General features: G+C 50.8%; 1 protein-coding gene across 1 annotated transcript in view; it reads left to right on the top strand.

The window, feature by feature from the left end:
* The first annotated feature begins 3564 nt into the window (after window positions 1-3564).
* The window catches only part of LOC144805910 (uncharacterized), a 44098-nt gene continuing 26321 nt past the window's right edge, over window positions 3565-21341 (top strand). The window contains exons 1-2 of the mRNA XM_078672381.1: window positions 3565-3656; window positions 6810-6929. The gene's annotated coding sequence lies outside the window, so the exon portion shown is untranslated. The remainder of the gene's footprint in view (window positions 3657-6809; window positions 6930-21341) is intronic.

Below are 21341 nucleotides of genomic sequence, written 5' to 3'. Positions count from 1 at the left end.
GAATTATTATTTGTGGTGAAAGAGGAAAAATCCTAACCCCTGTCAGAGTGAATTCTCAACGCCATTAAAAGTAACCTGGAGTCAAACCCTGGTACCTAAGGCACGGAACAGGCAGGCTTAACATAGGACAATATGTAAAATATGTATGCAGAAACCAAAACAGTAAAAGTCAAAATGCAAAACAATAAAAATAAAAAAACGATATAGAAAAATAATGTAAAATGTAATGAACAAAATAACACTAAAATGACAAAACCCAATAAGCGGAATCTTAGATATGAAATTTAACGCTTCAAGTAGCGATAGTGCCAAGAATCACAAGGTGCCTATGATACTCTATTGTTGCGGAAGACCTAGGCATAAATTGATGGTGACCACGATGGAAGTCAGGTCGGATACACCAACCAGGTTCGTGCTGGTCAAAGATTTTACTTTTTGACTTTAGTCCTTTAAGTCTTGTTCCATAATAGGAGTGCACTTCTATAGCCACCCAGGACCTCAGGGGAAGCACGTAGAGCCTCATATGGGCTCAGTCAAGGACCAACAGCCGGGACCAGTCCAGTCCATGCCACTGGTCAGCTGCAGCAAAGGCCTTTTTAGCGTTCTGTATCCTTGTAGGTTGAACACTTCACAGCACATGGGCACATCTATTGTTAGTGCAGCAGGCACAGTGGCACCAGGGCTGAAGAAGGGGTAAGAGCTCACTGAAGCCTACCCTATGCCCACACAGGAGCAGCAATCATTAGTGAAGCAGGTGCAGGGAAGCTCACCAAGGTGCTATTTCCGTAATCAGATGTAGGATAGATATATAGGCAATCACCGTTGCATGCAAGGCCGTCTGTCTATCAGATCGGATAGACGGCCTTGCATAACCGATGAGACTACACGCAAGTACTTATCAAAGGCAATAATCCTTTCAAGATTGTATCTGACTGGATGCGATGGTGATTACCAGCTTATTGATATTGCATCTCTTAATAAGAATAAGCGACTTGGTGTTCTTCAATAAGACTATTTCAATATGGATCGAAGGCATTAAATCAATCATGAATGTACCAAACTGATGCTACGTTGAATGCCTATGTATCAATACTACATCTGAATATTAGCTAATAGAACGTGGACAGTGGCCCTCTACTTCAGAGGCACTCATCAGTTCTGTGCCCCTTTGAACTCAGTTGGATACCTCTATCTACACTCTCCTGAGACACTGAACTGACCCACTGGGAACTCTTCTCCTCATCTGTGCAGCAGCTAACGTAACTTGTTCATAGATACATCTCAGGTGGCAGACAGTACCGCCATGGCAAACAAAAGTGATCTGGCTCATTACATCCCTCGGATCAGACTTTCGTTCCCAACCCAAGGTAAACTCTGTGAATTAAGACAGCAACCAACAGAGGCCCCTGACAGCTGTCAGCTGGCTAAAACATCAAAGACAAACTGGTACGTGCCAATACATAGGTGAAGAGACCAAAGGTTTCCATACAGACCATGCTAGCACTACCTCACATTAAAGGACACCACCGATGTGGAAATTGCATCTCATGCTTGAGTACCATCGAAGGAGATAAATTTGAATACAGAGGCAAAAGTATCATCCATGAAGAATTCACAAATTACAATAGTACCAATGTAATATATTATGTAATATACCCATGCCTGCTTGCATACGTAGGTAAAACAACTCAGGCAGTAAAAAAAGAGGAGCACTCAACACAGATCAAGAATTAAATGCAAAGTCCAGAATGCACCCATGGTACAACATTGCGAAGAAATAAAGACATGCGACACAAGACATAAAATGGACAGTCCTAAAACATGTAAAAGGATGTTGCACTGATTCCATATTATCGCGCTTCGAAGCAAAAACTATACTACGTCTGGGCACAACCGACAATGGACTCAATAAGAAGAGCGAAATAATGCATTGCATATGAGGAGCCAACTACATAACACACAGCACAATATGCATGTAACATACGAACTGATAGTTTTTCACTAGGTCCTGATGAATCGCCACTGATCCTCCAGACTATGAGGCAACAAACATGTCGACCCCTCAGGAGTAGAGCGCAGTTATCCCGAACTATTAATTCAGAGTCGCCACTCTTCCTTTTAACCAGGTGGGGAGCCAACCTGAATAAAAGTCATTCTTTGGACTACCCAACCTGTTTTAATCACTTTCCATTACATCTCATCGACACTTTTTAGGTCCCTTACCTCCACTGCACCAAACGGCATAGAACAAAAGATCTCTGCCAAAGAGCCCCGCTTTGGGGTCCCGTCAGGTCTTGCAGCGCCGACCCAACGAGGAGCAGGCCCAAATGATGAAGCATGGCACCTAGCTGGCTGGGTGTGTGAGGGCCCTAGTTCCAAAAGGAGGAATTCCCCTCCCGACGATTATTTTAGGACTGCCATGTCTCTTTGTGACAATACACATTGTTGACCTCTCTTTACTTCTCTTGATCCACCTAATCAATCAATCATTCACTTGTAAGCGCACGACATACATAGCAGACGGTAAATATCACGCCCATGGAGCGTGGAAGCGGGGCCTGCTGCGGCCAGGCTCACGCGCCGTGCAGCGGGGCCTTGTTTATGGTTCTCACGGGCTGGATGTGGCAGAACGGCCGGAGTGCGCGAGGCCCAAACAAACACCAGGAATCAGACACCAGGATCACCTGGGATCACAAACCACCCACGGGGACGGGATTATATGAAACTATTTGACTATGGCGATGGCAGGGTCTCTCTTTTGTTATTCATAAATAAAAACAAAAAAATTTTTTTTAAACATAATAGCCAATAAAAATATTTAAACCTCACACACATGGCTGGGCGCTTTGAGGTCTCCTCCCCTCTCCTTGTTCACCGCTCAGTGGGGGCTGCAGGGCCTGGGGGAGAGGTGGGGCACCGGGGGCTGTGAGAAGGGAGCCGGTGTGTTATTCCCCCTCCGAGTGACGCGCAATCTCACGACGCTGCACGAGCCACCATCGCGCACGAAAAAAACATGGCGTCTAAGACCGCGCGTCTCAGCTGCGCATGTGCGGGGCGAAGACACTACATCCTATCGCCGATTTAGGACCTTGCACGGGGTACAGACTGAACTGCCCTGGACAGAGGGCGCTCAGCCTCACTGCGCCTGCGCAGAGGAGAGACACCAAATTCCCATAGAGAAGCTTTGCACAGAAATACATCTCAGCGCGTGCTCCGCTGCGGGAGCCAGCTGTTGTCTCTCATTCATTTTTGTCCCTGTGCGGCCCCCGTCCCACCTGTCCTGGCCCTGAGCTGTGGCCCCTTCCTGCGCTCCGTGCTGTCGGGGCCGGTGCTGTGAACGAAATAAAGAAAACTTTCTTGCACCGACTCCCGGAGTTACATTGTAGTAACAGCGTGTCTGTCCTCCGCGCATGCGCAGTTGTTCATCCATAGGGCCGTCTTTCACCGGGTCCCGCTGTAGGAGGCAGTGTCTATCTCCAGCGCATGCGCAGTTGTTCATCCATGAGGCCGTCTTTCACCGCGTCCCGCTGTAGGAGGCAGTGTCTATCCCCAGCGCATGCGCAGGTGTCCATGATCAGGCCCTCTCTACCCCGTGCTCATGGTTCAGTCCTGGCCTCGACCCCAGCAGGGCCTACAGCACCCACAGGAAACCCCAGGTGAGGGAATGACATACAAAGATGGGCTTCTTGAAGTGCGTTTCTCCGTTTCACTCTACAGTCATACAATGTTGCACAGGCGGGGTGGCGAGCTCTTCCAAGCCACGTTGAGTGGGCACCTTTCAGTACAATGAGGTATTGCCTAACGAGATGTTCATGACATACCCAGTAATTGAAATCCTGGGTGGGGAGGGGTTTGCTGAGAGAAGCAATACTGTGACAGATCTATCCTATGTAGCCTGCTCCGGTTCTTGAGAGGACAGGAGAGTCTCTCCCCTTGCTGAGCTATCCACAGCCACTGCACATTTCCTACACATCTCTGTCAGGCATCCGGTCAACAACCCTACGCCACATCTCCCCCCCCACTACAATGACTGCGGGTGGAGCCCACGCAGGAATATGCAGTGAATGGCGTAGCAAATTTGCCATAAGCAAGTAGGAAATTGGAACCCTTTCGGTCCACAGTTTGGGCGGTGAAGTGCAGCTATAGTGGGGTACAGTGGGGCCCTAAGACTCCGGTGCCACTGCACCTGCTGCACCACCGATAGCTGTTCCTCTGGTTAATATTTAGTACCACCGCCATGATTTTCTAAACTTTGTTTGCAGTACATATATAAATATTATCTTTACATTTCTATGGTATCATAGCACCCTTTGCAATGTAAATGGTCTAGCCCCTTAACAATCACTCAGTGGTTTAATTCATAGTTAATGATGGAACACATCATAACTAGTCTGGGGTATGCGGACGAGCCTGTGAGGGAATGGAGGGAGAATGAGAGGCAGATTGCTGGTGGCAATGAGGCAAACAAGGGGAGGTGGAAGGACTGTCAGACTGCCCAAGAAAGAGGTAATGAGAGAAAGGTCAAATGTGAAATGCATGCAATAATAGAAAAATATTGCATTTATGTAAGGACAGCATCTGTTCTATTAACCAGCATCAGGTAATTTTTCACCCGAGGAGTTCTGTCTATATTTTAAATTTGAAAGTGCTTGTACTCTATCCTAAAGTGTTTTTATTGCAGAACTGAGAAGCACAGGTACTCTCCTTTTCAAATTACTCAGTACCGGACCACTTAAAGCACTGATAAAGCCACAACAAATCGCTAGTTTAAGTGAGCGCATGTGTGCATTGTCAATTTAAATGAATGTGGATACATACTAGCTGTAGCATTGTCTTTTACTTGTGGCAAAAATAAATGTGGCTAAATACAGAACCAATGCCCCAAAAGTAAATATGGATAAATACAGACGGAAATGGCAAAAAAATAAATACCATAAAACCGGGAGCCCTACTTATAAGTGTTTAGCCACGCAACAGTTGATGTGGTTGCACCAAGGATATTGTGCTGCATAACTGAATACTTAGAAGGTCCCAAAAGCGAGACCTATTGGCTATGCCAATGCTTGTTCTTGTAGGCTGTTACCTTTGGTTTGAGGGGAAAGATGTTGTGGTGTGTGACCTTAATGCTGCAGTTTGCATTTCATTACCATCATTTGCTTACCCTGGAGAATCTCCAGGGTGCCGGAGGTTTGCTGTTTCAGAGTTCTTTCCTCAGCTTCTGGGCAGTGTTGCTCTGGGGCGATCTGTGGTCCTGTTTCTCTGCTCTTCTTATAGTAGCTCCTATCAGAGCTTCATCCTCCCGCCAACGATAATAAGATGCCAGGCATCACCCAGCACACAACACAGACTATGTTGAGCTACGTCTATCTGCTCGGCGCAGTTAGAGCGAGGATAAAGTTATCCGGATCTATCAGGCTTGACTGTAACCTAAGGGCTTAAGATGAAATGAAGAACATACCTCCTTCCTGAGTGGCTCCAGTCTGCTGTGTGCAGACCCGATAGCTGGCAGCACCCTGGAGTATGTATTTATAAATCAGAATATGTTGGAAGTAACCTGCAATATAGTGGCAGACAGCACCCAGCCATAGAGTAGGATTTCGCATAGTGTTTTATTTCCTGGCACATTAATGGTGATAGTCTTTTAACTGGCAGAAGAACAACACTAACCATACATTTTCCTGGGTTTGTCTTTAAAATGATGTACACATTAGGAATGGCATTTCGTTCTGCTGGAATAATAACACAAGTTATCTTGCACTCTGCTATGATGTTGCATAGATTGTTGGCTGCAATGCATTCCATGTTTCATTCAAACATTCTTTCTACAGGGCACATACATGATTTGCTGCTGTAGAGAAATAATGCTCCTGTGTACTGTGGCAGACTCAGAAATATTGAAAAACTTCATGATTTCTCTTTCAGCACTTCCTAGTAAAATCTTTCACTTTTTGACTCAATCATTTGGCAGAAACATAACTTACTACCATTAAAATAGTTGTGATGGGGAACATTCATGTGGGGTTAGGACTGGCTCGACCAGAGTGCTTGCTGACTTGGAGGAGTATGGAGTTGACCACCTTGCCTGGTCCGGTGTGGAACCAAGCCAGCGAGGCTTTGCTGCAGGCTCATTTGCCCTGATAGCTGGTCAACAGTTTGAGGAGGAGGAGGTGAAGAGCTGGCTAAGTGTGCCATGAGGCTGGCATTTCAGTACATCCCTGAGAAGAGAGCTTTGAGTCGATGTAGTGTTCCTCTTATACCACGTGCAATTCATCCTCTCCAAAGCCTCAAGAATTCCTGGGTGTGACGGGCAGCTGATTCTGATTGGGTGCTTGATAGTTTTCCAGAAACTCATGTTCTTGATTGTTCATGTTTGTCAGTAGTTAATTAAACACGTCCAGGGGTTTTATCTCTTCAGTTGACACAAGCTGCAATAAAAGTTTCTTTGTCGTTGCAAAAAAATATGAACGGCTGACGAGCCTCTTTCTGTCAAAGAATGGAAGGGCTGGGGAACTGTCAGTCATCTCACTGCTAAGCAGAGCAGTGTCATGCTTCACCCTCACTCAGGCCTCTGATTTTAACTAACATCGCTTAGAACACTGGGACTTTAGAGCCCATCCTTTTAATGAGAAAAACAAAACTACAAGTCCCATAAGCAATAGTGGTGGGAGGTGTCGCACGTGACCTGGGGCATCATCGATTCAGCACATCCAGTTCCATTTTTTAAGTATTTGACATAATATTGAATTTATAACCTTTGTTTTGATGGTCATGAGTCACCAGAATACTAAAAACGTGTTTTTTATTTTCAGGGTCAATTAAGTAATGGTCACCAGCTTGGAAGCTCTGTTCATTCTTCAGTATTTGTCATTGATCTCCACGTGTGGCTGGTTTGGGTCTGCCCCCTGCATCGTTCCCGATAACTCGCACAGGTAAGGAGCTTGTAGCAGCAACATGATAACCCCATTGTCGTCAGTAAGAAGTGCGCTCCGAGGCAGGTATCCGATCATTTTTGTGAAACAAACAAGCGCCAATATCTTCTATGTACATTTTTTAAATAAAACACAATCAAATCACAGTATACTGTTCCGGAGGTTCAGTCCCAGAGTCATTATCTGTAACTGAACGCAGACACCCTAGGAAGCATGTGCTTTTAAGGCAAGTTGCGTTCACTCACCTGATGGTGACATGCTTCATCATTGGGCTATACTCCTCACCAGGCAGACGCTACAATGCCTGGCGGGCACCACCAGAGGGCACTTTGTTGGCGATCCTTTATTAAGTACGCCGGATGAGTATAGTAGGACAGAGGATGTTGTCATAACATGTGAGATTGGTGAAAGTGTGAATATAAGATCAACTATCGACCAGTTGCCGCAATATAGTTAATGTGATCTTCCTGGTCCATGTTGAGATTAAAAACAGTGACAGAGAAATTGAGCAACTAATGGCCCCTATCACTGTGTGAAAGTGTCGATCACCTATGGACCTGCTGGTAAGCTGGGGTCTATACTTCAGGTTAACTTTTTTCATGCATTGTGTAGTCATGGAGCAATCTGTTGGCATTTCATCAGGACCAAATATGGGAAAATGGGTAAATGTGACCTAATCTTCTCCACAGCGAGGGGAAGTCTGTAATTCAAAGCCCTGCACGGGTCATAGGTGATAAGGTGCCTATTAACATCTTACTACCACAGGTGAGCGCTGCCTAACAGAGTGCACTAGATACGGTAACCCTTCTAAAATTCAAGACATACTGACTTATCCAATAGCGAGGACGCCGCATCAGAGGGCATCTGGTTTGAAAAGCACATGCTTCCTAGGGTGTTCAGTTAGACATAATGTCTGTGGGACTGAACCTCCAGAACAGTATACTGTGAGTTGATTTATATGAAGAATGTGTATACTGGACTGTCATGTTCCTCAGCATCTCCTGTGCTATGTAAAATAAAACACAACACACCGGGAGGCCAACACATCTATCATACATTTAATGCAAAAATAGCAAAAGGCCAAGCAAACAAGTGATAATTGTCTTTGCAATGGACGAGAGCATCCACCCTAAAGCAAGTTGAAGTATATAATGCTAATGCTACACAATGCATTTTTATACACTTTTCTCCTAATACAAATCAATGAAACATGAACACGTGATAGAAACAGTTACTGAAACAACACTAATGAGTAGGAGGCAGGATCTTCTCTCGAGAGGAATGTGAGGAGTCTGTGAGGTGCAGAATCCTTGAGGTGCAGATAAAAGATACACAATCTGCAGAATTCACTGTTTCTGGAAATAACACTTTTGTTTGTCAATATTCAATTTACTACAGCATGCAGGAAAGTGTGCAGATGGACTTCACTAAATAAAATGGTTCTGAGCCCTAATAGAATTGTGTAACTTTGCAGGCATATTAAGGCGAACAGTCACATCAAATTATTATAAGAATATTGTAATTTGGTGATGTAATATATCAATGCAAGTTGTGACAGTGATGTGTAAACAATTATCGGTATTAAAGAAACCAGTATGTCCAGTTATGCTTTCTCTATTCCTTCTTCCTAGAGGCCACCACTGCTGCTAGCCAGCTGTATTCAGCAGTGCCACCTGTGACCTATAATCCTGCATTTAATCAATACCAAAGGTTGTCAATGCTTCGAGCCAACTCCGGTCACTGGTGCCACTCGCACCCCCACCATCCTTGGGCCTGTTATTCTTTTAGCCAGCTCCAGTCAGTAGTAGCCCCATGGGCCTGTATGTAAGCCTACTAGCCAGCTCCTGTTTGTACTGGCCCCTGGGACCTGTTATCATTCTAGCCAACTTGAGTCATTAGTAGCACCTTGGGACTAGTGATCATACTAACCAGCATCAGGCAGTATTGGCTCCCTGAGACCTATTATCCTGCTAAGTAACTCCAGTCAGTAGTGACCCCTGTACCTTAAATCCTACAAATATTCAAAACCAGAGGTCAACTCTACTGCCAACCAGTTCCAGTCAATATTGACATGCATTGTTAGCCTGCTTGTCATGAATAGCAGAGGCTAGCGTTGTTGCTAACCAGCTTCAGTCAGTATTGGCTCCCTGAGACCTATTATCCTGCTAAGTAACTCCAGTCAGTAGTGACCCCTGTACCTTAAATCCTGCTAATATTCAAAACCAGAGGTCAACTCTACTGTCAACCAGTTCCAGTCAATATTGACATGTATTGTTACCCTGCTTGTAATGAATACCAGAGGCCAGCATTGTTGCAAGCCAGCTCCAGTCACCAGTGGCCCGTCACATATTATCCTCAATAGGATCAATGCCCAAGGCCTGTGCAGCCGCTAAACTGCCCCAGTCAGTAGTGACCTCCCAGACCTGTTATTCTGCATATAATCAGCAAGGCTTCGGCCCTAAATACACTCACCCCCACATCCTTACCATATAATAGCAGTGTAATTTATTTACTTACATCATACGGTAGGTACCGCACTACATCACACAATCCCAAAAACAAAGAAAATTAAAAATCCCCTAACCATTCAGCACTCCACCTTATCAAAAATGGCTAAATCACACCAAGCACTATAGCTTGCCACATCACATGACACACTCAGCCACAACATGACAAGATACCACGGCAGGGATTTGGGGCCATTAATCCTATGTTCGAGGCATGTGTGCTGTAGATGCACATGCTTTGCATACTCCTGCCATCTTGTCTTGGGTCCGCATGTTTGCAAGTTGTTTTTCTTTGAAGAAGTCTTTCCAGTCATGAGGTAAGGTGATGACTCCTTTCGGTGATAGTGCACATGGGCATTGACTCCATTGTTAGATTGTTTTTTACCCCCAACGGGTTTGGATGTGTATTGCTGCGCTCCGAAACCATTTCTTTGGGTTCCCCTCGGTGCGCAGTCCACTCTACCCTTGACAGTATTGTTTCAGTAGGCATTTCTTTGTTCTCCGCATTTCAGATTGAGCGACAAACTCTCCATTATCGATAGAAAACCTTGTGGGCAACCGTTGGGCTACGTAGGGCCAGCCTTCTAAAAATGGAACGGGCTCCATTTCATTTCTTTCCTTGGTACCACGCCAAGTACCCTTGAACTGACCTACATCAAGTTTGTGATTTATGCCTCTCTCCGGAGCACAAGGAGGAAGACTGCGACGCCTGTAAGTTGTTTCGGTCCAAGAGGACTCTACCCGATCATCAGGCTCGATGATGAGAGAGGCAGAGCCAAAGCATTCAACACACTCTGGATATCTTTGCAGAACAATCTGACCTAGAAGAGATAGAAGCGTCCTCCGTTGAAGAAGAGGCCCTCTCGATTCCAGAGTCCGATTCCGAGCTCAAAATCTATCTGGAGTCCCAAGATGTGCCTTTTGGACATGGTGCCGTGAGTACCGAAGACCCCTTGCTCCCTAAATCCTCTTCTAAAACACATAAGGCTACAGCACTACCTCTGCCTTCTGGCCAAAGTCGGCACAGAGACAATATTTCCAACGTCACGTCCCTCGGCTCGGTACCAAAACAAACCGTCAAGCCTTCCAGCTCCGGATCGAGTCAGAAGAAATTACCTTCGGATCCGAAATCATCAGGCTCCAGGACAAATCTGGTTTGGAGCCGAAACCCTCCGCTTCGAAACACCATCTCGCTTCTGAGCTGAAACATTCTAAAGACTAGCCGAAATCCGAGGACAATGTTCTCGAGCCTCCAGAACCAATTTTAGACGTTCTTAAGGCCAAATTGGATCCCAAACAAAAGAACATTTTAATTAATCCTGATACTGGACATAAATCCAGCGAACCACAAGCATCCTGGAGAGGACACTTCTGATAAGATTCCCTTAAAGAAGAAGGACATGGCTACTAGCCATGTTTATCCTGCCCCACAACCCTCCCCACCGCCACCTTCTTCTCCACAGGTAATAATTGAAGAGCCCTTATGTTAGAAGGCGACCTCAGGGGAGCCAGGAAGTGTACCCGGGCACCCTAGGATCTACCCTCAAAGTATCGTAGCCGAGCACTGGCGAGAGACTCCTCAGGAGGAAGAGCCTTGAATCTAGGATCGTACACGCTGCACAAGCACCACACGACAAAGAGGCACCACACTGTAGATGCTTAAGAACAGATCTTTATCAAAAATATCGGAGGATCTTTATGATCAGGCAGGTTGTAATATATGCAAGGGAGCACGAGGGCTCAAGAGTCTTGGTAGGGAAAAGGGTAGCGGGACAGTCTTTGTAGATCAGGGTCACCTGCAGGTGCGTATCCGGCGCACAGCTCACAATCCTCGAGCCGGGGGATACGGTACGGTCTTTGGGGTCCAGCCGGACCGAGAGTATCGTAGGAGCCGCGAGTCACTCAGCAGGGCTCAAGCCAAAAGGGTCGGAGTTCTTACGAGTTCAGGGGAGCCGCGAGTCACTCAGCAGGGCTCAGGTGTTCCAAGGTTGCAAGGGAGCCGCAAGTCACTCAGCAGGGCTCAAGCACGATGTCGGCGGTCTTACGATCTTTAAGGAGCCGCGAGTCACTCAGCAGGGCTCAGGTGTTCCAGGGTTGCAAGAGAGCCGCGAGTCACTCAGCAGGGTTCAGAGGTGTCGGCAGAAGTCCTTCTCTACCTGGGGAGCCGTGACCACGTCAGCAGGGCTCTCGTCGTTCCAGAGTCGAATCTGCCAGATAGGCCCAGAGCACCCCTGGTTATAGTCCACCTCCGCTTTGATGTCCGGAGTCTGTCCAGCAGGGGTCGTGACACCTGGGGGTTGCTGGTTGGGGTTCCCTGCCATGTCGTCCTTTGATCCTTTCAGGACCGGTTCGGAAGGAGTCCCAGACACACAGCAGTCGTGGAGCCAGGCATCAGGGAGGCCGGAGGGGCGATCGAAACCCATCTCCCAGGGGGAGGTCGAAGGTGTGAGAGATACTGCTCCTCCCTCTCTCACTCGATGGAGCGCGTTGTTTTCTAGACTGGGTGGCGCCGCTAGGCCGGGGTCGGGCTGGGGCTGGGCGGCCATCTTAGGTGCTCGAGAGTGGGCACACGGGCCTTGTGGTGCTGGGGAAAATGGAGGGCACGGACGGGGATGTCCGGGTTTGTGTATGCGTGTGCCCTAAAGGGAAGGGTCGGCTAGGCCGTGTAATTCGGGGTGTGAGGGATGTGCACGAATCAGGGTTTGTGCTGGGGTCTGGAGGGCCACGCTAGGCGGCCGGGTCTAACACGCGTCCCCCCCCAGCTGAAAGCCGGAGAGAACTACCCATCCTCTTGGGGGTTCTCTTCGCTGAGGCGGAAAAACCTAGAGAGGCCGTCAGCGTTGGCGTGGTCTGTACCTGGGCGATGTTCCACGGTGAAATCCATCCCCTGGAGGGAGATTGACCATCGCAGTACTTGGGACAGTACTGCTCCAATCCCGTGCTCGGAGGCATCGGTCTGTACCACGAACTCCTGGGAGTAGTCGGGGGCTTGGAGCACTGGGGCGGTGCACATGGCCCTTTTCAGGGTGTCGAATGCCTGTTGGCAGGTGGGGGTCCATTGTGCACGCTTGGGGTGCTTTTTGGAGGTGAGTTCGGTGAGGGAGCCTACAAAGCTGCCGTACCCTCGGATAAATCTCCGGTAGTAGCCGGTGAGGCCCAGGAAGGCTCGGACCTCGGTTTGTGTGGTTGGTGGTTCCCAGGCTAAGATGGCGTTGATCTTAGACTGCAGAGGGGCGACCTGCCCGCTTCCGACCTGGTGCCCCAGGTAGACCACCGAACCTTGCCCAATTTGACATTTACTCGCTTTCACTGTGAGGCCTGCCTGGCGCAGAGCCATCAACACCTTCCGGAGGTGCTGGAGGTGCTCACTCCATTCGGTACTGAAAACCGCGATATCGTCCAGATATGCGGCGCTGAACTCTTCCAGCCTGGCCAGGACTCTATTCACCAGTCGCCGGAAAGTGGTTGGGGCATTTTTCATACCGAAGGGCATTACGCGAAAGCGATAGTGCCCATCCGGGGTGGAGAAGGCGGACCGCTCCTTGGCTCCCTCTGTGAGCGCAATTTGCCAGTATCCGCAGGTCAAATCAAATGTGCTAAGGAAACGAGTAGCCCCGAGACGGTCAATTAGCTCGTCTGCTCGGGGAATGGGGTGAGCGTCCGCTCGGGTGACTTCATTGAGGCCCCGGTAGTCCACGCAGAATCGCAGTTCTGGGGCTACACCGGGGGCGGCTGCTTTCGGGACCAGCACCACGGGGCTGGCCCAGGGGCTGTCTGAGGGTTCGATCACCCCCAAGGTCAACATCTTCGAGACCTCGGCCTGGATGCAGGACCGGACTCGATCAGGGACTCGGTAGGCTCTGTGCTTCACCGGCGGGCTGTCTCTGGTGTCCACATCGTGGACACACCAGTCGGTGACGTTGGGGACAAGAGAGAATAAATCAGAGAACTGCCCCAGGAGCTGGCGGCAGTCCTCGCGCTGTTGGGGCGTGAGGGATGGAGAGAGGTTCACTCCTTCCACTGAGCCATCCTTCTCCTTGGTACACAGGAGGTTAGGGAGAGGATCGGACTCCTCTTCCACCCCGTCGTCTGTGGCCAACAAAAAGCTCAACTCCGTCCGCACGAAGTGAGGCTTGAGGCGGTTCACATGCAGGACCCGAAGGGGGTCTCGTGGGGATTGGACGTCCACCAAGTATGTGACCTGGCTCTTTCTTTGGATGATTTTGAAGGGACCTGTCCACTTGTCCTGGAGGGCGCACGGTTTTACTGGGGCCATGACCCATACCTGCTGGCCCGGCTGGAACTCGACCAGAGTGGCATTCTGGTCGTACCAGCGCTTCATCTCTTCCTGGCTCGCCTCCAGGTTGGCTTTGGCCAGCTCTCGGAACTTCCTCGTTTGGTTCCGGAGGGCCAGGATGTAGCGGAACACATCTTGGGGGGGTCTCCGGGCGCCGTCTCCCAGCCTTCCTTGACCAGGCTGAGGGGCCCCCGGACGGGATGACCGTACAACAACTCGAACGGGCTGAACCCCAAGGACTTCTGGGGAACCTCCAGGTAGGCAAACAAGAGGCAGGGGAGCAAGACGTCCCACTTACGCCGGAGGGGCTCTTCGAGTCCCGCGATCATCCCCTTCAGGGTCCGGTTAAACCGTTCGACTAGGCCATTTCCTTGGGGGTGATACGGTGTGGTAAATTTATAAGAAACTCCACACTGTTGCCACAGAGATGTCATGTATCTTGAGATGAAGTTCGTCCCGCGATCGCTCACGACTTCGCGGGGAAAACCTACCTGGGAAAAGATTCCCATCAACGCCCGGCCCACCACGGGGGTCGTGACGGTGCGTAGGGATATGGCCTCAGGGTATCGGGTGGCATGGTCCACCAGGACGAGGATGAATCGGTGACCTTGCGAGGTCGGGGGATCCAGGGGTCCCACAATGTCGATCCCGACCCGTTCGAAAGGAGTACTGACAACCGGAAAGGGTTGGAGGGGAGCCTTGCGCTTACCTCCACTTTTCCCACTATCCTGGCACGTGGGGCAGGACTTGCAGTGGGCCTCTACATTGCTCTTCATTTTGGGCCAGAAAAAATGGGTCACTAGGCGACTGTACGTTTTGTCTTGGCCCAAGTGACCTGCGAGGGGGACATCATGGGCCAAGCCCAGGAGGAAGTCGCGGAAGCGTAGGGGTACCACCAGCACCCGGGCTGATCCTAGTTCCACGGACTTCTGCTCGCTGTATAGGAGGTCATTCTCCCAGTATAGTCGATGGGTTCCAGATTGGTCGCCCGTGGCTTGGGCCTCTGCTTGCTGCCGGGGTCCGACCAGGGAAGGACAGGTAGCCTGTTCACGGCAGAACTCCTCTCGGGAGGGGCCCCCCTCGTGGCGCCACTGGGCAGATCGCCTAACTCGGTGACCTATGCGGGGTCAGAAGGTAGGGGTTCGTCGGTGGGGACAGATTCTCCTCGTGGGGAGACGTCTGGGACCTCGACGGGGTCGATCCTGTTCTCTTCGGGTGGAGAGTCCTCGACTTCCCCGGGAGGGGGTAGTGGGCCGGTCATCGATCGGGTGGTGGCGCACACCCACTCGGGGAGACCCATCATCCCTAGGTGGGTCCGGCACTCGACGTGCTGCCAGGGGGAACTCTCCAAGTCATTCCCCAGGAGGCAGTCAACCGGCTGGGCGGTTCGCACTGCTACCTTCAATTTGCCCACTACTCCTTCCCACTCGAAGGGTACCAGGGCCACTCGACATAGGCTCTCAACATTATCTGCGGAAATCACCGGGCAAAAGACATGGGGAAGGATCGGATCCTCCCGGACTAAATGGCTGAGGACACTTGTGATACTCGCCCCGGTGTCGCGAATGGCTTCGGCCTGCTGGCCATTGATCGTGACAAGCTGCCTGTACTTTTTCGTGTTGGGGGGTAGGGGGTTCCCAGGGACCATCTCTCTATCTCCTAGGGACACTAAGGCCATGGCGACGGGCTCCTGCTCCCATTCTTCGATTTCCTCGATCTCCTCCCCTAGGGCGACATTGGCCATCTGTCGGGCTGGGGGCGCTGCAGCGGGGACGCGCGGGGCCATGGGGCACTCGGGGCACTGGCGTAATGGCCAGGCTTCTGGCAGCGAAAACAGGTAATGGTCACCAGGTGCCCTCGTCTAACCTGGGGACAGGATACAGCTGGCGGGGGTGCCGGGAAGTTCGGGGGTTGGCTCTTGGGCGGATTCTCGCTGTCCCCCTTGGTTTCCTCCCCCTCTCTGGCGCTGGGGACCCTGACTAGAGCGGGAGTGTTCTCCTATGGGGCCCCGGGAGACCCGGGTATTCACCCAGCGATCTGCCTCGACAGCCAGCTTCCTCGGATCCGTGAGCTTGCTGTCGAGCAGGTGCTGGCGTAGTTCTACAAAACAGTTCGTAGCCAGGTGTTCCCACAACATGAGGTCGGTTAGTTCTTCCAGGGTGGTTACCTTGCTGCCCTTGATCCACCCATCAAATGCACGGCTGAAAAAGTTTACGTATTCCACCCAGGTGGTGCCGAGAATCTTTGTGCTGTCCCGGAACCGCTGGCGGTACATTTCTGGGGTGAGGCCGTACCTTGTGAGGAGGGCCTCCTTCATGTGGCTGTAAGAGGTTTGCATGGAGGATGGCAGGTCGAGCAGGGTGTCCCTACCCTCACTCAGAAATCTGCCCCACAACCCGGCCCCCCAATCCTTCTGCGGGACTCGGTTGGAGGTCATGGCGACCTTGTAGGCCTTGAACCATTGCTGGATATCATCGTTTTTGTAGTATTCTTTGACGACATCCTTGGGGATGTGGACCTTCCGTTCCACCGGGGGGGCGGCCTCTCCGGATCGCGGGGGTCGGGACTCTTCTCTCCGGGCCTTGAGTTCAAGTTCCTTCAAGCTCCGTTCGTGCTCCAGTTGGAGTCTCCGTCCTTCATGCTCCCGTTGGAGCTTCTTCTCCTCGAGTTCTCCTTGAACCCGTAACTGCTCTACGGCTAGCTTCTTTTCAGCTAGTTTGAGTTTGCCTTCGATTTTTAATCTTGCCAGTTCCATTTCGTGATGGCGACTTCTTTCTCGATCTGCCAGTTCTTCTGGGGATAGGCCCCCGTCTGGTACGAAGCTCCGTACCGGGGTGCTGCTGCTCTCTCTTTGTGGGAGTTCGGCTTCGTCGTGCAGCCCCGTCGCTCCTCCTGTGCGGGGTGCTCCGGAGTCCACCCAAGCCTTTAGCGCCTTTTGCATGTCTTCTTTAGTCTTGAGACCGGTGGTAGCGATTTTTAATTCTTTGCAGAATTCTTTCAGTTCTTTGTGTGTGTACTCTTCCAATTTTTCTACCTGGAATACAGTACGCGCATCGGTTTCTGTGAGGCTCATGGTGGTTTCTTCTGTCGTCTCTGTCGGTAGTGTGTCAGCCGTTATGGTACGATCTCTAGATTATGGGTTGTAATCCTTTCGCTGCCACCAATGTTAGAAGGTGACCTCAGGGGAACCAGGAAGTGTACCCGGTCACCCTAGGATCCACCCTCAAATGTATCCTAGCCGAGTACTGGCGAGAGACTCCTCAGGAGGAAGAGCCTTGAATTTAGGATCGTACACGCTGCACAAGCACCACACGACAAAGAGACACCACACTGTAGATTCTTAAGAACAGATCTTTATCAAAAATATCGGAGGATCTTTATGATCAGGCAGGTTGTAATATATACAAAGGAGCACGAGGGCTCAAGAGTCTTGGTAGGGAAAAGGATAGCGGGACAGTCTTTGTAGATCAGGGTCACCTGCAGGTGCGTATCCGGCGCACAGCTCACAATCCTCGAGCCGGGGGATACGGTACGGTCTTTGGGGTCCAGCCGGACCGAGAGTATCGTAGGAGCCGCGAGTCACTCAGCAGGGCTCAAGCCAAAAGGGTCGGAGTTCTTACGAGTTCAGGGGAGCCGCGAGTCACTCAGCAGGGCTCAGGTGTTCCAAGGATGCAAGGGAGCCGCGAGTCACTCAGCAGGGCTCAAGCACGATGTCGGAGGTCTTACGATCTTTAAGGAGCCGCGAGTCACTCAGCAGGGCTCAGGTGTTCCAGGGTTGCAAGGGAGCCGCGAGTCACTCAGCAGGGCTCAGAGGTGTCGGCAGAAGTCCTTCTCTACCAGGGGAGCCGCAACCACGTCAGCAGGGCTCTCGTCGTTCCAGAGTCGAATCTGCCAGATAGGCCCAGAGCACCCCTGGTTATAGTCCACCTCCGCTTTGATGTCCGGAGTCTGTCCAGCAGGGGTCTTGATACCTGGGGGTTGCTGGTTGGGGTTTCCTGCCATGTCGTCCTTTGATCCTTTCAGGACCGGTTCGGGAGGAGTCCCAGAAACACAGCAGGCGTGGAGCCAGCCCGCAGGGAGGCCGGAGGGGCGATCGAAACCCATCTACCAGGGGGAGGTCGAAGGTGTGAGAGATACTGCTCCTCCCTCTCTCACTCGATGGAGCGCGTTGTTTTCTAGACTGGGTGGCGCCGCTAGGCCGGGGTCGCGCTGGGGCTGGGCGGCCATCTTAGGTGCTTGAGAGTGGGCACACGGGCCTCGTGGTGGTGGGGAAAATGGAGGGCACGGACGGGGATGTCCGGGTTCGTGTATACGTGTGCCCTAAAGGGAAGGGTCGGCTAGGCCGTGTAACTCGGGGTGTGAGGGATGTGCACGGATCAGGGTTTGTGCTGGGGTCTGGATGGCCACGCTAGGCGGCCGGGTCACTTACACTTAACACCTAAGGGATCTCCACATCCAGATGTGGACAAGGTGGTGATGATACTCATTTGCCTGCACACCCATGGAATGATTACACCATTGACCTCCAGTAGACAATGAGCCAGACCTTTACCCAGCAAAGCCATCACCACCAGATGAGCAGAGTATCATGGGAGTACCATTACATAAAGAAACATTAGAGGAGGACTTTCTATTTGAAACACTTGAGTCTACGCACAGGTCAAGTCAAACACTCCCTATGCTTGAAGGCATGATGAGGCATGCAGATGATATCTTTAACCCCTCCCACGCTGGTGACGGAACCGCTCCGTCACTCCCCTCAGGTGGGCTGTGCTGGTGACGGAGCGCTTCCGTCACGGCCCGCTCGCCGTGCCTGCGCGGCGCAGATTTCGTGCCTGCGCAGCGCGTTCTATTGAGCGGGCGGGGCCGTGACAGAACCGTTCCGTCACAAGCGCAGCCCACCCGAGGGCCGTGACGGAGCGGTTCCGTCAGCAGCGTCGGACTGCCGCGCGGCCCCCCCGCCCTCTATCGCTGCGGCGGAATAGCCGCTGCAGCGAAAGGGTTAAAGACCCTGTTAGAGCAGGTATTATAACTCCAAGGTTAGATAAAAAATATCAACCCTCACCATCAGATCCTGTGTTTATTAAGGGACAATTATCGCTTGACTCTCTACAACGCTCGCAAAAGAGCTAACCCCCAAACCTGTGGGGATCCACCTCCCCCAGATAAAGAATCCAAACTTACAGATGCCTCGGGGAAATGAGTAGCTGTTCAAGCCTCTAACCATTGACGCATCGCAAACATACAAGGCCTACTAGCTAGGTACGACAGGGCTCACTTGGATGAGATGGAGCAACTGCTCCAATATCTCGGGCGATCAATACCAGCATTCTCCTCAGAAGGCGTGCATGGCTTAGGATCTCAGCTAGGGAGATCAATTCCAGCATTCTCCTTAGAAGGCGAGCATGGCTTAGGGTCTCAGCTCGGGAGATCAATACCAGAATTCTCCTTAGAAGGCGTGCATGGCTTAGGGTCTCAGCTCGGGAGATCAATACCAGCATTCTCCTCAGAAGGCGTGCATGACTTATGATCTCAGCTAGGGAGATCAATTCCAGCATTCTCCTCAGAAGGCGTGCATGGCTTAGGATCTCAGCTCGGGAGATCAATTCCAGCATTCTCCTTAGAAGGCGTGCATGGCTTAGGGTCTCATCTCGGGAGATCAATACCAGCATTCTCCTTAGAAGGCGTGCATGGCTTAGGGTCTCAGCTCGGGAGATCAATACCAGCATTCTCCTCAGAAGGCGTGCATGGCTTAGGGTCCCAGCTCGGGAGATCAATACCAGCATTCTCCTCAGAAGACGTGCAAGGCTTAGGATCTCAGCTCGGGAGATCAATACCAGCATTCTCCTTAGAAGGCGTGCATGGCTTAGGATCTCAGCTTGGGAGATCAATACCAGCATTCTCCTTAGAAGGCGTGCATGGCTTAGGATCTCAGCTTGGGAGATCAATACCAGCATTCTCCTCAGAAGGCGTGCATGGCTTAGGATCTCAGCTCGGGAGATCAATACCAGCATTCTCCTCAGAAGACGTGCAAAGCTTAGGATCTCAGCTCAGGCGATCAATATCAGCATTCTCCTTAGAAGGCGTGCATGGCTTAGGATCTCAGCTTGGGAGATCAATACCAGCATTCTCCTCAGAAGGCGTGCACGGCTTAGGATCTCAGCTAGGGAGATCAATTCCAGCATTCTCCTTAGAAGGCGTGCAAGGCTTAGGATCTCAGCTCAGGCGATCAATACCAGCATTCTCCTTAGAAGGCGTGCATGGCTTAGGATCTCAGCTCGGGAGATCAATACCAGCATTCTCCTCAGAAGGCGTGCATGGCTTAGGATCTCAGCTCGGGAGATTAATACCAGCATTCTCCTCAGAAGGCGTGCATGGCTTAGAATCTCAGCTCGGGAGATCAATGCCAGCATTCTCCTTAGAATGCGTGCATTGCTTAGGATGTCAGCTAGGGAGATCAATACCAGCATTCTCCTCAGAAGGTGTGCATGGCTTAGGATCTCAGCTCGGGAGATCAATTACAGCATTCTCCTTAGAAGGCTTGCATGGCTTAGGATCTCAGCTCGGGAGATCAATACCAGCATTCTCCTTAGAAGGCGTGCATGGCTTAGGATCTCAGCTTGGGAGATCAATACCAGCATTCTCATTAGAAGGCGTGCATGGATTAGGATCTCAGCTAGGGAGATCAATTCCAGCATTCTCCTCAGAAGGCGTGCATGGCTTAGGGTCTCAGCTCAGGAGATCAATACCAGCATTCTCCTTGGAAGGCGTGCATGGCTTAGGATCTCAGCTTGGGAGATCAATACCAGCATTCTCCTCAGAAGGCGTGCATGGCTTAGGATCTCAGCTCGGGAGATCAATACCAGCATTCTCCTCAGAAGACGTGCAAGGCTTAGGATCTCAGCTCGGGAGATCAATACCAGCATTCTCCTTTAAAGGCGTGCATGGCTTAGGATCTCAGCTTGGGAGATCAATACCAGCATTCTCCTTAGAAGGCGTGCATGGCTTAGGATCTCAGCTTGGGAGATCAATACCAGCATTCTCCTCAGAAGGCGTGCATGGCTTAGGATCTCAGCTCGGGAGATCAATACCAGCATTCTCCTCAGAAGACGTGCAAGGCTTAGGATCTCAGCTCAGGCGATCAATACCAGCATTCTCCTTAGAAGGCGTGCATGGCTTAGGATCTCAGCTTGGGAGATCAATACCAGCATTCTCCTCAGAAGGCGTGCATGGCTTAGGATCTCAGCTCGGGAGATCAATTCCAGCATTCTCCTTAGAAGGCGTGCAAGGCTTAGGATCTCAGCTCAGGCGATCAATACCAGCATTCTCCTTAGAAGGCGTGCATGGCTTAGGATCTCAGCTCGGGAGATCAATACCAGCATTCTCCTCAGAAGGCGTGCATGGCTTAGGATCTCAGCTCGGGAGATTAATACCAGCATTCTCCTTAGAAGGCGTGCATGGCTTAGGGTCTCAGCTAAGGAGATCAATACCAGCATTCTCCTCAGAAGGTGTGCATGGCTTAGGATCTCAGCTCGGGAGATCAATTCCAGCATTCTTCTCAGAAGGCGTGCATGGCTTAGGATCTCAGATAGGGAAATCAATTCCAGC

The sequence above is a fragment of the Lissotriton helveticus genome (assembly GCF_964261635.1).
Source record: "Lissotriton helveticus chromosome 1_1 unlocalized genomic scaffold, aLisHel1.1 SUPER_1_unloc_32, whole genome shotgun sequence".
Lineage (NCBI taxonomy): Eukaryota > Metazoa > Chordata > Amphibia > Caudata > Salamandridae > Lissotriton > Lissotriton helveticus.
This window is presented reverse-complemented; position numbering and strand designations above follow the sequence as displayed.